The 14,450-nt window shown below is 37.7% G+C and overlaps 1 pseudogene; it reads left to right on the top strand.

Annotated features, from left to right (window-relative positions):
* Nucleotides 1–1,021: 1,021 nt before the first annotated feature.
* On the top strand, nt 1,022–1,690 carry LOC146138316 (glutathione S-transferase B pseudogene; annotated as a pseudogene).
* The last annotated feature ends 12,760 nt before the right edge of the window (nt 1,691–14,450 follow it).

Below are 14,450 nucleotides of genomic sequence, written 5' to 3'. Positions count from 1 at the left end.
TACAATTTAACCATTTATTTACAAGCATGCAAGGCGTGCCTAAAAACAAATGGACGTTATTTTAAAACCGCAAATGTGATTTTATGTAATAGGCCAACTGCTGCCAATGACTTAAAAAAACTTGAGTCGAAAGTGGTCCATTTTATCCTGCTATGTAGGCATTCATTATATTTCAGTAAATCTGAAATATTAATAAAAATGTAACATATAGCGAGCAAATTATTTTCCGTGCAAAAAATATTTAATGAAAACACTTAATTTCAACCCAAATCATTTGACTCAATGATGTAAAGTTTTCAGGAAAATTGTTTTAAACACTAAAGTCAAGCCATTTGAAAACATTGACTTCACATTGACTTCAGTTATTACAACACTGGCTTGTACAAGTTTGTAATTTATGAAGTTAAACCTTGGTGGATATAACAAATGATTATATTTGTTGATTAATAACAAGACAATATCAGTCAAGTTTAAAACAGTGGGAGATTTACGAACAACTTGGATAAATTTCGAAGGCGAAAACCCATTGAAAGTGTGCTCTAAAACTTCGCACCCTGTGACAGCAGTCTGAAGGCAAACACTGCTGAACGCCAATGAATGTGTTTGCTTAACAAGCGCCTTATCGGTTGTTTTAAGCGTCAGTATAGGCATATGCAGGGCAACTTAAACAGTATATCGCCTACGGGAAGGCAGAAAAATAGTATGGCTGGAAATGTTGTCTAGCTTAGCTTAGTGCGAGGAATAGTATATCAAAGTGCTTGGGAATTTCACTTTAGCGACAAACTTGCATGCGATAAAGCGACCAACAGTTATGTAGCTAATTTAGGACTGTAAATTGCAAAATGCATATTGTTATTTCGTACCTGATTTACTATGCTCCAACAGGGATTTAAAGTGTTATATTTTACACTAAAAAGTTGTATAGCAAAAGAAAAGCATTTTGTTATAGGCTTTCACGTTGCTGTGTCGGGCTACATAATCATCGCAACCACATTATTTAGTGAATTGATAACCAGCAGTTATGGTTCTAACGCTCGGTTATTGGAATATACGCGCCAAGGGCGAACCCATTCGCATGATGCTTGAATATCTCAATGTCGACTACGAAATGAAATTGTTCTACATTGGGGATCCACCTGAATGGGACACGACCGGTTGGAAAGAGGCCAAGCCTAAGCTGGACATCCGCTACCCCAATTTACCGTACATCATCGACGGTAACGTACGGCTGACGGAGAGCTGGGCAATCATGCGTTACCTGGCGCGAAAATACAAATCGCTCTATCCGGAAACGGACGAGGAGAACATGCGTTGTGATCAGGTCCAGGGCGCTCTTTACGACTTTCGCTCCACCTATACGAGAACATTTTACGACAGAGTCAATTTCGAGCAATCCAGGGCCAAGTTTCTTGCCGATTTTCCCGGCAAGATTGCCTGCTACGAGTCGGTCCTATGTAGATCTCCGTGGCTCGCCGGCGACCGACTGATGTACGTCGATTTTCATTTCGCCGAGTTTCTCAGCTGCTTGGAGCTCTGCTTTCCCGGCTGTCTGGAAAACTACGGGAGCTGCAAGGCCTATGTGAAGAAATTCGACCAACTGGAACGGATTGCGGCTTACAAATCGTCGTCCAGGTTTAAAAAGTTTCCGATCCTGAGAAAGCAGGCGATGTTTGGCGGACAGAGCGAGTGATATTTAAGATGTTTGGCAGTGTTGTTCTTCTCAATAGGAAGCGTATTCCATTTATGTTTTAATGGATGACGTAATTCATCTTTAGTAAGATTTGACAATTTATTGTTCTTAAATTATGATTTACTTGCCATAAAACTAGTGACTTTTAAAACAGAATGCAACAAACGGGAGTGTGAAATATGCCTCATTAGCCTTTTGATCTGGCAATAGGGTCATTTCTAGGTTGAAGCATTCATATCGGCAAAAATGCCAATCCTGTTTAAATACATGTTGGCCTGTAGTTTTGTTTTCAAATGTTACGCAGAGACTTTCACTGGAAATTGGTGAACGTTATTTCCGTGTACTTAAGTATGGAGATATATTAATCCTCAGCTTGACTGTTCCAAAGAAGACTATAAGAAAACAACTTTTTATAAACTTTGAATTCGGTTGTAAGGCCAACCTTACTTCTTTGCTGTATCTAAAATTCGTGTAAAAATCAGGGGCGGGCAACTTCTCCAGTCGGCGGGCCTGATATGGAAAAATGAAGTACTTGGAGGGCCGGATTCCTGATCGATATATTAATTGTACTGCCATGGTCTACATGTTTTGTCGCATAATGGCGGCTAATGTTCTACTCTTTAAACACGGCAACACTTTCATTGCCCTGTAAATAACTGATATTTTATTGCTGACTTAAAAAAGTACTTCGGCATCCAATCTTTGTTAAACTTTACGGTTCTCGGCAAAATCCAAGGAATAATATTGATGTTAAATCTAAATCTAAATTAGGAACACAACATAAGATTTAAAAATCAACAATACCGAAAGCAGAAAAATCAATAATACCATGGTATTAACCCCAACGACATAATAAAGCCAAACACGCAGTAATATCTACGATAGAATGATAACTACATCGTCTAAATAAGACACCAATCTGTCGAAATAAGTCCTAAATTCTTTGGAATAAGGCCTCTATGACCAAAATCACGAGTAGGTATGGGACGATGGGGGCCATGGCATTGGCCGCTTTGGTTTTAAATTTTGGGCGCCCTGGTTTGAAGCCCCTGTTTTGGCACTTGATTTTCTGATCCTGTTTGGGGTTATTGATGGCTGGTGGGTAATGAGTGGGGTTAGAAAACGGGTTAGGGTTGAAATTATTAGTGGAGTTAGTGATGTACTTGGGGGTGAGGTTTGGGGTTAGGTAAAATGTTTTATAGGCCTGATTCTGGTCATTTTAGTCTTATTCCGACGGGTTTATGACTTATTCCGATTTAAACGGTTACCGGTACGACTATTTGATATTAGTCCTATTTTGGTCTTATTCCGTACCGGTACTGCGTGTTAGTTTTATTTCAGAACTGTGTGATGTTGATGTTGTTCTTATTTCGGTGTTATGGCTGGAGTCCTCTAATTTTAACCCAAAACAAAACTAAAGAATAACTAACAATCACTATTATTTGACGTAGTAAGAAAGTAATTGGGGATTGCGGTAGACTGTGGCCGCGGGCCACATTATCGTGTAAAACCGGAAACTGTCTGCGGGCCGTATGTTGCCCGCCCCTGGTGTAAATCGTTGAATGCAGTTTGACTGTAGGTATAAATAAATAAAACATTTTGTTTGAAAAAAATATGTCAATATTTTCGTATTCTATGTTAAATGTTTGAAAAATTATGAATTAAAAATGCGTCTAAGGCGCAGTCTAGAATACATATAGGCTACTAACTCTTAGTTTATAAAATATGCAAAAAACAGTAAATATATGTTGTTTTTTTCCTACAGTCTATGTAAAAGGTCTTTCATTCTATTCCGATAACCTAAGTCAGTAATGGCGAACCACTGACCAGCGGGTCTTGGTGACGGCCATGCCCCCCGCCAAAATTTATAAACATTTTACTCTTAATAATTTGTTCTATAGCATTTATGAGAAGTACCACAACAATCGATCACAGGTATGCCACACCTTCAATTGTCATACATTGTTACGTCACAAACGATGAAGTTAATATAACGTTTGCTATACAATAATGTAGTTTTACTACTTTTAGACAGTTTTTGCTCTTTGGCTGTTTTTTGAGTATTGCGTTAACACCCAGTCAGCTGCTGCTCGAAACGGTTTGCTAACAATGTTTTATGTGTTCGTTACGGCAGTTAACATAATGACAAAAGCTAAACAAAAAATTTCAACTTTTTGCCCCTCCCCAAAATTTTCGGCTGGCTACGCCTCTGGTCAAGAAACAGATTTAGGGCAGTTCACGACACACGTGTGCGTCGGTTTATAGAAAATCTGTGAATAATAAATAATATTTGTCGAGGGAAGATAAGGAAACTAAATTCAGTCAGTCGTATTTAATCAAAGATTTATGTGATTTTTTTGCTTGTCTGACTGTGAACCAAATTAGTTCAGGTTGAAGTGGATCAGGGATTTGATCAACAGCTGCGTTAAATAGGTGGGAAAAACATTAAAATCACTTTTAATTGTCCAAAATCCAAGAAAACGCATCACAAACAGTAGACAATTTTTCTATCAGTGCTATATATCTTGTTCAGCATGCTACATTTTTAAACATGGAAAATATGAAAGAACATAGTTGCAAAATTGACCTTTAAAAAGAATCAGTTTCCTCTGGAATTTAATGTGCTCAAACATTTTATTTGCCAGCTTGTAGTTGCTCATTTATTTGTGCTACTTATTGCGTTACATCGGAAAGGAATGCCACGTTATTTAACAACTTTTCATTTTTTTAAATGAGACATTTCGTTTTTAGTTTCCACAAAACATTTGATCTAATTTGTCTAAATCCAATATCTGTCGGCCCTGCTTAACCAACGAACCAACGAAAAGTAAGTAATATCCGGGTAATCGCAATACAGTTCTTATAAAAAAAAAACTTGAACTGCCTAGCCCTTTAGTTTAATCCTCCAGAACAAATGTAATTAGCACAGTGAACAACTTCTTTGATGGGTGTCAATGCCATCCAGAATTTTATTGGACAATTCTTCGTGATATCGTTCAAAACAACTTTTCGTGCTCCAAATGCTTCCAAAATTTTTTTGGTAAAATCCTTTATTTGTTATTACCATCACGCTGCTTCCAAAATTTTTTTGGTAAAATCCTTTATTTGTTATTACCATCACAGGATCATTAACTTATCGTGAGTCCTGACAGTTTCTTTGGATCCAATTGCATTTTTTGTCATTTTAAAATCATTTATGGTCAAATCCTCTTTAGCTGTCGTGGACTTCATGCTTGATAGGTCCAACAATTCTTTTTTATTTCAAATGTATCAGTAACTCCACGTATAAAAACAAGCGACTGAGGATGAAAGCACCGTATTATATCGCTACTTTCATCCAATGCTAAGCTGTAATATGAAAATTTGCTTGCATTCTCAGACTTTTCGCTTTTTTACTCATCATATAATTGGAAATAAGCCTAATAAAGACTAAATGCTGTTAAAATTATAGCTTTCTGATAACTGCAAAAAAGTCGAACGTATGGCATAAGCAAAAGAACTAGCAAATGATAAAAAAACTTAAGCTAAAACAAAATCAACAGTAGACTATCTATGTTGCACTAACAACTCCATAATATGTCAACTTTCATAATTTGCTGTGTACAATAATTCCCAAAAGCGCTTATCTCCAATTGCGAAATTATTGTTACCCAGCATTCTTACATCACAAAGCTTCAGCGCAACACTGCTGTACAAAGCGCGTAAAAGTTTCACTTGCTTTAAGTGTAAACTAAACATTTTTTTTAATTTTGCAGGCCTGTGGTTTGTGTGGCATAATCGTTTATACGTACTGCATTTATCAGGGCTAGATTACAGTATACCCCATGCAATTAAATGGTTTGTCAGACTTTTGTCATAGTTGTTTAGAGAATATTTTTTGGAGTGCCGCTCTCCCACGCAACGACAGTTTTGTTAAACAGTGCTTAAACACACAGAGTCAAAATGAAATACGTTATTTTCTACAGTTATCGCAACGAGTATCAAACTAAAAGCAGACATTAAATGGTTAACTTGTCATGTAGCGCAGCAACACAAAAAGTTTCGCCTAGGCAGGGGTTCGCAAACCCTGGCACGCGTGCCAAAAGTGGCACGCGAGATGATTTTTTAAGGCACGCTAATAATCTGACGCGCATGTTAAACCTCTTGGTTAAACTTGTTGCTTAATGCTTACGACTGACCGTTCGTATTACGTCACAGTGGCCAAAAATTGGCGTGTTGTTTACCGCGTTAAAGAAGGGTATTCTGAATTAAAAGTAAGCACAGTGTTTTTGTGCGACTGAGAAACCAAGCCAAAAGCGAAACTGCCAGTTAACACTTCTGTCTTCTAGGTTTTGGCTGAAAAGCGTCGAAGTATATTCAAAAATAGCGGGCACAGTATTATGTTCGTTTTTTGCAGGGTTAGGGGCACTTTAGGGCGCCGTTTCTCAACGGTGGTCCTCGGCTCCCCAGGGGGGGCCACAGAGCAGTTTTCAGGGGGCCATAACCATGCCCTATTTTGAATTATTTTACCATGCCCTATTTGAGTCAGTTAAACGGAAATTTGTTGTTCTCATTATTACTTTAGAGACCTCTCTTGTAATGCTATGTGTAATATTTATTTAATTGGTGAACAAGGGGGTGGCCACGGAGTGGTAAGTGTAAATCGAAGGGGTCACGATTCCTAAAAGGTTGAGAACCACTGCCTTAGGGTATCTTTACAGAATTTAACTTCTGAAATAAGGTTTAGTGGCGTCTCCCAATATACGTAAATTAGACGTCAGATTATTTGTAAATTCGATGTCAGACCACAGCAGGGCTGCGGAGCCGGATACGAGTAAGACTAGCTAAAACTACCCGAGTTCGACGTGTGTGCATGCGTAATTCCAAAATTCGAAATAGAACAGAGTCTGAGCAGGACTCGGGACTCAAAAAATTGCACATTTGGCCGGAGTCGTACTCGGGTTGTCTTTAACGGACTCCGGAGCCCTGGTTGCCAGTGCAAAACCAAACATAAAACAATGTTTGGCACGCGAGTTTTGATGTTTTAAAATTATTCCTAAACTGGCACACTGCATACGAAAGGTTGCCGAAGACCGGCCTTGGCCGTTTAGATGTATTTTAACCAAGATTATTTTCGCTACAATATTATTGCAGATTACGTTGTGTGGCTAATATTTCTGTAATATTCTGTCTACATGTCGTGTCTATAATATACAGTGCACTATGACGTAAAACCAGGGAGTCGAACCGGAACTGAACTGGAACTTTATGAACCGGTTTTGGTCCAAATTTTTCCGAACCGTAACCGAACCTGAGCCGTTTTATGTAAGATTTTAAGGAGCCGAACCGGAACTGAACCGAATAATTTGAAAGTACCTGAACCTTAACCGAACCCGAACCTGTCAACAAAACGGTTCACTCCAGCATGACGTCACAACTTGTATTCTACAGAGTCAGGTTACGCCATGTTCGAAATTTTATGAAAAAATATGAATATTAATGAAATAAATGTTGGTTTTTGTATATTTTAGATAATCAGTTGCTGTTTTTTTTTTATTTTTGTAGATTTTAAATAATCAGTTGCTGTGCGTCAGGTAACTGAGATTAATGACTTACAATTCAAAGATTATTCTCTACATTTATTGACCCACATTTTGAGATTTAACGCAACTTATATTGTATCCGAACTGGAACTTTATGAACCGGTTTTGAAACAACGCTGGTCGAACCGGAGCTGAACCGGAACTTTTAAATTGCTCGAAACCGAAACCGAAACCGAAACTGAAACGGATTCCGAAAAAAATCCTTGAACCCGATCCAAACCTGAACCGGAAAAGTCAAACGGTTCGACTCCCTGCGAAAACACGTCAATCGTAGACCGGGTTTATTGCGTATTAACCAGGGGTGTAGGCTAAGTAGAATAATTTTCTTACCAGTACGCGTGGAAATTTTCGACGGTGACCGACAGACTTACGTCAATAGGACTTCTAAAAAGTTAACCTTAGATAACCCGAGGTTATCGTTGGTTGTTGAAAACTAACATGGCTAGTAAGAAGAATAACATTTTTGTCAGTAAAAACACAATCTCGTTTACTATTAGTAGGGCGATTGTTTAGTGATCTCAAAAACGATCAATCGAAACCTAAAAACGACAGCTATCCTATAAAAATGCTGAGTGAACTGTTTACTTAAAATACGAGGTATAAATATTGGCGAAATAATTAATGCAGACCCAGCGTATAAAATCGGGAATTAGGCCAATTGCAAATCAACAGCGAAAAAATGAACGACAAAAGCTATGAATTATATTTGTCATATGTAAGGCACTAACCACCTAAACTACGATTCAGATAAAATAGCGGTTGCCTGTGCCACCCACAGAGGGCTTGATAGCCTTAGTAAAGTGATTCTTAACCTTTTTCCCTTGACAATTCTCGCATTTCCTTGTAGAATTGCTTAAATATCAAAACCATTGTAATTTAATTTTCAAACAAGTAACTGATAGCACAGTAACCCAGTACCAAAATGTTAGTTAGTTTTAGATTTAACTGATATAAGAAATTAATTATCGCAACACTTGGGGGTACAAGTGCCCCTGGTTAAAAAAACCATGCCTCAGTTGTATGAACGCTTTGTAAAACAAACCCGAGGTTCTTTCTGTGAAATGCGTCCTTTTTGCAAGATTGTTTTAACGGCGAATATCTGCATCTGCGCCCTATTGTGAAATTTTAAAGTGAGTATTTGTTAATCTTACGTTAAAGTCCTGTGTATTTTGTTTTATGGGGCTCAAATATTCGAATTAGTGATATCGTTTCTTTAAAAATTTGTGAAGCTCTACTTTTTTTACAACTTTATTTACTGCCAAACCCATCGGTAAAGTTTGGAATTTTAAGACATGGATTTTCACAAAAGATTTTAAGAAGGTTTCTTATTTTACATGAAAAGCCATCTGCGATATTAATGACTATGGTCACCTTAGTTGTAAAAACAAAAAAGCAAATCCAAAAATCTTTCAGTACTTCTAATGTTGTTAACGGAAATTCACTGCATCTTTTAGCAGATGTTGCGCGAATCGCCTACAAAATCAATGGTTATATACAGCAAAACGCATAATGTAATCAGGAAGATTTTAAATACACATAAGCGCCTTTTGCTGAACGCAAACTTTGTGAAGCGAATAAAACACGTGCCCTATATAATGCAAAATTACTGATCAGGTTTACTTTTCTGCAGTTTTGCAGGCTTGCGGAATGATAGTGGTGTCGTAGGATGTGAATAGTTGTACACTAAACTACGGCGACGATGAGGAAATGTGTGACCCTAAGGTTAAACACTATTGGACAAGTGTTATCATTTGTATTGCTTCCCGATCAATGGCTCTGCTAGGCGCCAAACAACACTGAACGAGTGACCGGTAACCACGTATTTAAGGCATTCTGCAATACAATGTATATGCTCGGTCTTTTTTCCCATACAGCCAGTGAGAGAAGTTGCGCCATTCTTTCGCAAATTGATTCTGGCGTAGCCTAAATAAAGATGGAAGTGCCTTTTGCAGTTGGTTGAAGTTAAAGCAAGCTGCCTTGTTTAGTATTTGTTTTCAACCGCGCTCGTGTGTCAATTTGTCAGTATGGCGCAGGATTTTGCATGACGTTAACTAGCGAGAATTTTAAACATTGGAATATAACAGATTGAAAAGATAGTGTGCGCGGGTTTGACTATCAAAGCCTACACCCTTCAGTCACCACTAGAAGTGGAAACGCAAGTCAAGTCAAGCTAAGAGTGTTTTAATAACAAGAGTAGATATTGTTCTTCTTATACCATTCAGAAGACAGTTTGTGGCGTATGCTGGTGCAATGTCACTTTGAAAAACAAAAATACCGGTATAAAAAATGCCAAGGTATTCTTGAAAAGTTGGTTTCGAATCTATAATAACAAAACTCTTTCTTGGCATGAAACGTTAATCGTTCGTACAATTACATTTGATTACCACTTGATAATGATTAGGCCAGAGGCTCCCAAATTTTTTTGGTCTGTGGCCCAAACGTCTATTTTATAGCAATTCGTGGCCCACCACGTGCTCTAAATTTGGACACAAACATTTTCTCCACCACAATAGCTACAACCCATTGTTAGGGGACAATGACCTTTCTTGCTAAAGAATTATTGTTTTTCAAAACAAAGCGCATAATATCTACAGCAGTATAGTGCGCATAATGTGTACAGTATAGTGTTCGGCCGAACAAACGCTGACGACGCATCCAATGACAGATTTATTGCAATATTTCAAATTGAAGCAACTTTTTTTTTAAACATGTGTTTTGAAATAGGGGAAAATTATGATCATTGAAAACAACGAAAAATAATTAATTTAGATATTTGTTAAATTAATGTTTTGGGGCTCGAAATATAGCGCTTGGTTTTCCGAAATCCCTCTTACAATAACGCTGAGTAATTATAACAGCAAAAATAACGGTGTTAGTCTGTTTGCCTGATCGGCGCTTGCATAAGCAGCCAAATGTCAGGTATTTCCTTCTATACTTCTGTGCCGAATAAAATAAAAAAAACAGGAGCTGATTAAATTTATTTTGAGGATATGCCTCACCACCTGTGTTGATATTTACAGCCCCCCCCCTTTATATTAAATCTCATCGCGTTTGCGAACCTAAAACTGTCGAGAGCTTTACAGACAAGCAGCACATCATGTCGAGAAGGGTTAAATCGCACGACGTAGGAAACTTGGACGGCAACCAGCTGGAGAGCAAGATACACGACCTGGTGGTGAACGACTGGCATCCCGACACTTCCCACAAGTTTAAAGTAGGGCGCAAGCAGGGCTTTACCATTGAGCCCAAGCCAACTCCTGCGCAGCCCGGCAATGGATTGGTGAAGTTTCGAGGCGAAGCGCCAAACTGGAATGAGTTGGAACGCAGCATGGACAAGAACTTTGATCGGCGCTACAGGGACTTTAGCGAAAAGCCATTAAAGGTAAGTAGCCTAAGGCAGGATTTCCCAAACTGTGGTCCGCGACGACTGCACAGGTGGTTTGTGGCAATATGACAAAAAATTAAAAAGTCACACATATACGTTGTACAGTACGTAACCTTTTAAATATATATGCTAAAGTTATTCACAACTTAATGAAAACGAAAGATTTTGCTATCCACTATCGTAAATTTAACTTGTTGCGCCTTTGTTGTTGTCAAAAAGTTGTTTACGAAAAATTCTCGTATTCCTCGTCTATGGCGTAATAATATATTTTATCGCAATTCGGAATTTGCGGTTTTGTTGAGATCATTTCAACTGTTTGCCTCCCAAAAGTTAGCGCCTACGCAAAAGTTTGATGTTGTCAGCTTTTGTAAATAAATAAAATTCGATTGTAATTGTTTTTACTTTGTATTGCAGTCCGCGAAAAAACAAATTCACAAATAGTTGTCCGTGGTCCAAAAAAGTTTGGGAAACCCTGGCCTAAGGGCCAAATGCTTCCACGGGAAATTCTATGAGCGACTAACTCCTTAAGAAGTGATTGGTAACATTTTCAGAGTCTTTAGCCCTAAAACGACCTTTTTATATATATAATAACCCTTATTCAAACTAAACCGTAATATCCATTACCGAATGAACACCACTATAGAACAGTTGTTCTGATCTGGCATACTGTAAAAACAGTACAGATTCGCTTAAATGTCTGCAGCTCCGGCGCGAGTCTGTTATCACTTGGGGATGTGCGATAACTTTTATGGTTTATTTAAGTTGGCAATTTGATATCAAAAGTCGTTAATACTTTAAATACGTAGTCTGTTGCCTACCCCCTGTGTAAGTCCCTATGTTACATCTCCATCAAATGTAGCAGCTTGTTTTGCCTAAACTTAGCCTAAATCAGTTGTAAAAAGTAGCAAATAAAATTCAAACGGCCCCTACACAAAATAACTAATAAACAATAATAGCGTAAAACTTGCAAATCGAAAAATCGTTAAACAACTTTTTCATATACTTAACTACACATCAACACTAAGCGAAGAGTGAAACCATTCAAATTGCTATACATAAAGTAAATATTGTGTAAGAGCTCTGCCCACCCCGTTTAAAAATTGGCTAGGAGAGCGCTATAAAATGACATATCGACTTCTCCTCAAACAAACAATCAAAATTTAAACAATTGAATGAAAACTACTTTATTTTTTAGCTATGAAATTTAGCTTCTTGTACCGTTGACAAAATGAAACCTTACGGGGAAGTTTCTTACAGGTAGAACAATTTTTTAAAGTAAATTTTCGATGCGTCAATATTCTGTAGTTTTTGTCCTTGAGTGAGTTACAATAGGATATTGAGAATAACATAACCGAAAACAATCTGAAATAATGTTTAACATGTCATGATATATTGATCTAATTCATTTAAAAGCTTGCAATATGGACTTACCAAACTGAAAAATGTTCGAAACGGTTTTCTGTAGTTGTTGCAAACGAATAACTAAAAAAAATACACAGTTAGATTGACTGGCTTCATGGATGAGCTATTGCAAATCACTATATACCAGCAGTAACTGAACCCCGCAAAGCATCGTCAAAAAGTAACGACAGTCTGAAATGATGTTCAACATAACATATTGATCCAATTCTTTTTGAAGTTTGCAATACATAATTGCCAAACTGAAAAAAAATCTGTGTTTGTTACAAACAAACCGTTAGATGGACTGGCGTTGGGCATATATCATTGCAAATCACTATATACCAGCAGTAACTGAACCCCAACGTTTTCACCAAGGAATCGTTCAATCCACGCACCAAGTCGGGAAAGGCGTTAGTCTTATCCGAGTTCGAGTCGGCCCGAAGGACCAACCAGGACAGTATGAGCTTCCCCAGCAGGAACGAGGTCCGCCAGGCAACGAGCAGGGCCGTGGAACAGGGGAGACCCCGGGAAATGATTGACGCATTCCGGGGACATCCCCACGATCGGCGTCGGGCCTGCGATCAGCGGTAGGTAGTAATGAATTAATGCAATTGATCCAGTCTGGTAGCAAACGAGTGTTGCATGAATTACCGAACGAGACCAAAAAGACTGAAAACGACTGGTAACCAATCGTGTAATGTCTGTCGAATATTTGTTTGGTTGTTTTCTCGTTCATATAGGTATTTGACCTAAATTTAACAATTCGCAAAAACTAGTCTGTGATATTCTAACCCTTGACATTTGCAATAACTTACCATCTTAAAAGTATCATTCCTGACGCACTTTCTGGGCCTAAATGACAAAAATTTTGGTTGGGGGTAAAACTTTTCAGGATAAACATTTTTGCAGGTACACCTCACCGGTAAAAGTATGTTATTTTTTACTAGGCCGTGTTCTTTTTCATTTAAACTAATACTTCTAATGTATATTAGTGCACTACATCGAACAACAACCTTAGGCTTCACATGGTTACTTGTTTAAAACGCCCCGTTATGACGCAACTTTGTGACGTCATTTCTAAAAAAAATATCGTGTCGGTAAAAAATATTTATGTTCAACCCTAGTTAAATTGGGTGATACGTTTAATCAGTAAATTACCACGCGAATTCCTCTCGTAATTGTTTAATCTCTTTCGTAGTACCATAGATATTTAAAAAGTCGTATAAATTATTTTAAAACACACGGGTTTGTCGAGTTGTTGCTTAGTTTAATTATGTTGTAATTAGACCACTCTTATATAGTTAGAGTATATGCTCTTGTCACAAACTTAGTGGAATAATTTTATTTGTACCAGGACTTGAAACTGATATTAAAACCGCTGATAAGACAACATCAATATCAAATCGGCCACCTGCTGACTCCCTTTATTGATTCCACAGCCTGGAGAATGTTTATCATTTGTTTAACTTTCAAAATGTGCCGTAACCTCCCGTTTTCTAAGCGCCGCATGGTAATTTGTGCGCGGTTCAACAGTATATTTAGGTCGGTAAAACATTTTAAATAATATATATTTAGGTCGATATAACATTTTAATGTGTAATGTCATTCCGTGTTTACGGATGGTTGCCTCTATCATTGCGCAGTGTAAAACCTCGTGCTTGCATTCAACGGTGACTGAGTGGAGTTGACGCAACTATGGAGTAAACCTTGCAGTCTTTTGATTAGAGAAACTGTAACCTAATGTGTGCAGTTTGTGTGCGTTTGAAACTCGACTTTGCCAAAATACTCTTCAATAAAAATATTGCTTGCCCAAATAAAGTAATGACAAACCTTTATCCGTGGATGTTTTCCCCTAATTTCCCTGCGACAAAATATGCAATGGTATACTTTGTTTGCCGATATTTCTAGTTCTATGTGGTATTCATAACTTGCTTTTACTGTGTTTTTCTACAGAGAAAGTGGAAACAGTTCCTACTGGAACGAAGAGTTTGGAAACTGGTAAACAACCTACAAGGGGAAACAGCAGACTTCCCAGCCATATAACCCATTAACTTTTATTGTAAAATGATGCCAATTGAGCATTATGCTTCATTTCTGATTCTGTCTTGTATATGGAATTACCTGTAAATATAACATCATCCAAACACTTGTGAAATAAACACAAAAAAACAAACATAGCAAACAAATGTCCCTTTTCTTAAAATTGACGATGTTTTTGCAGGGTTGCCACAAATTATTTGAATCTTTGAAATAATTTGTTTATTGAAAAGTGTTTGAATTGTAGGTATTTAAAAGGCTATAATTTTTTGTCTTTGAATGTCATAAAAGTCTTAATTTTTCCACATAAAACTGTGTGGCAACCCTGACTTGTTGCCGGGCGAATAGCGCAAAA

The sequence above is a fragment of the Ascidiella aspersa genome, chromosome 7, assembly GCF_963924565.1.
Source record: "Ascidiella aspersa chromosome 7, kaAscAspe10.2, whole genome shotgun sequence".
In the NCBI taxonomy this organism is placed as follows: domain Eukaryota; kingdom Metazoa; phylum Chordata; class Ascidiacea; order Phlebobranchia; family Ascidiidae; genus Ascidiella; species Ascidiella aspersa.
The sequence above is the reverse complement of the archived record's forward strand: the minus strand, read 5'-3'. Positions and strand labels throughout refer to the sequence as shown.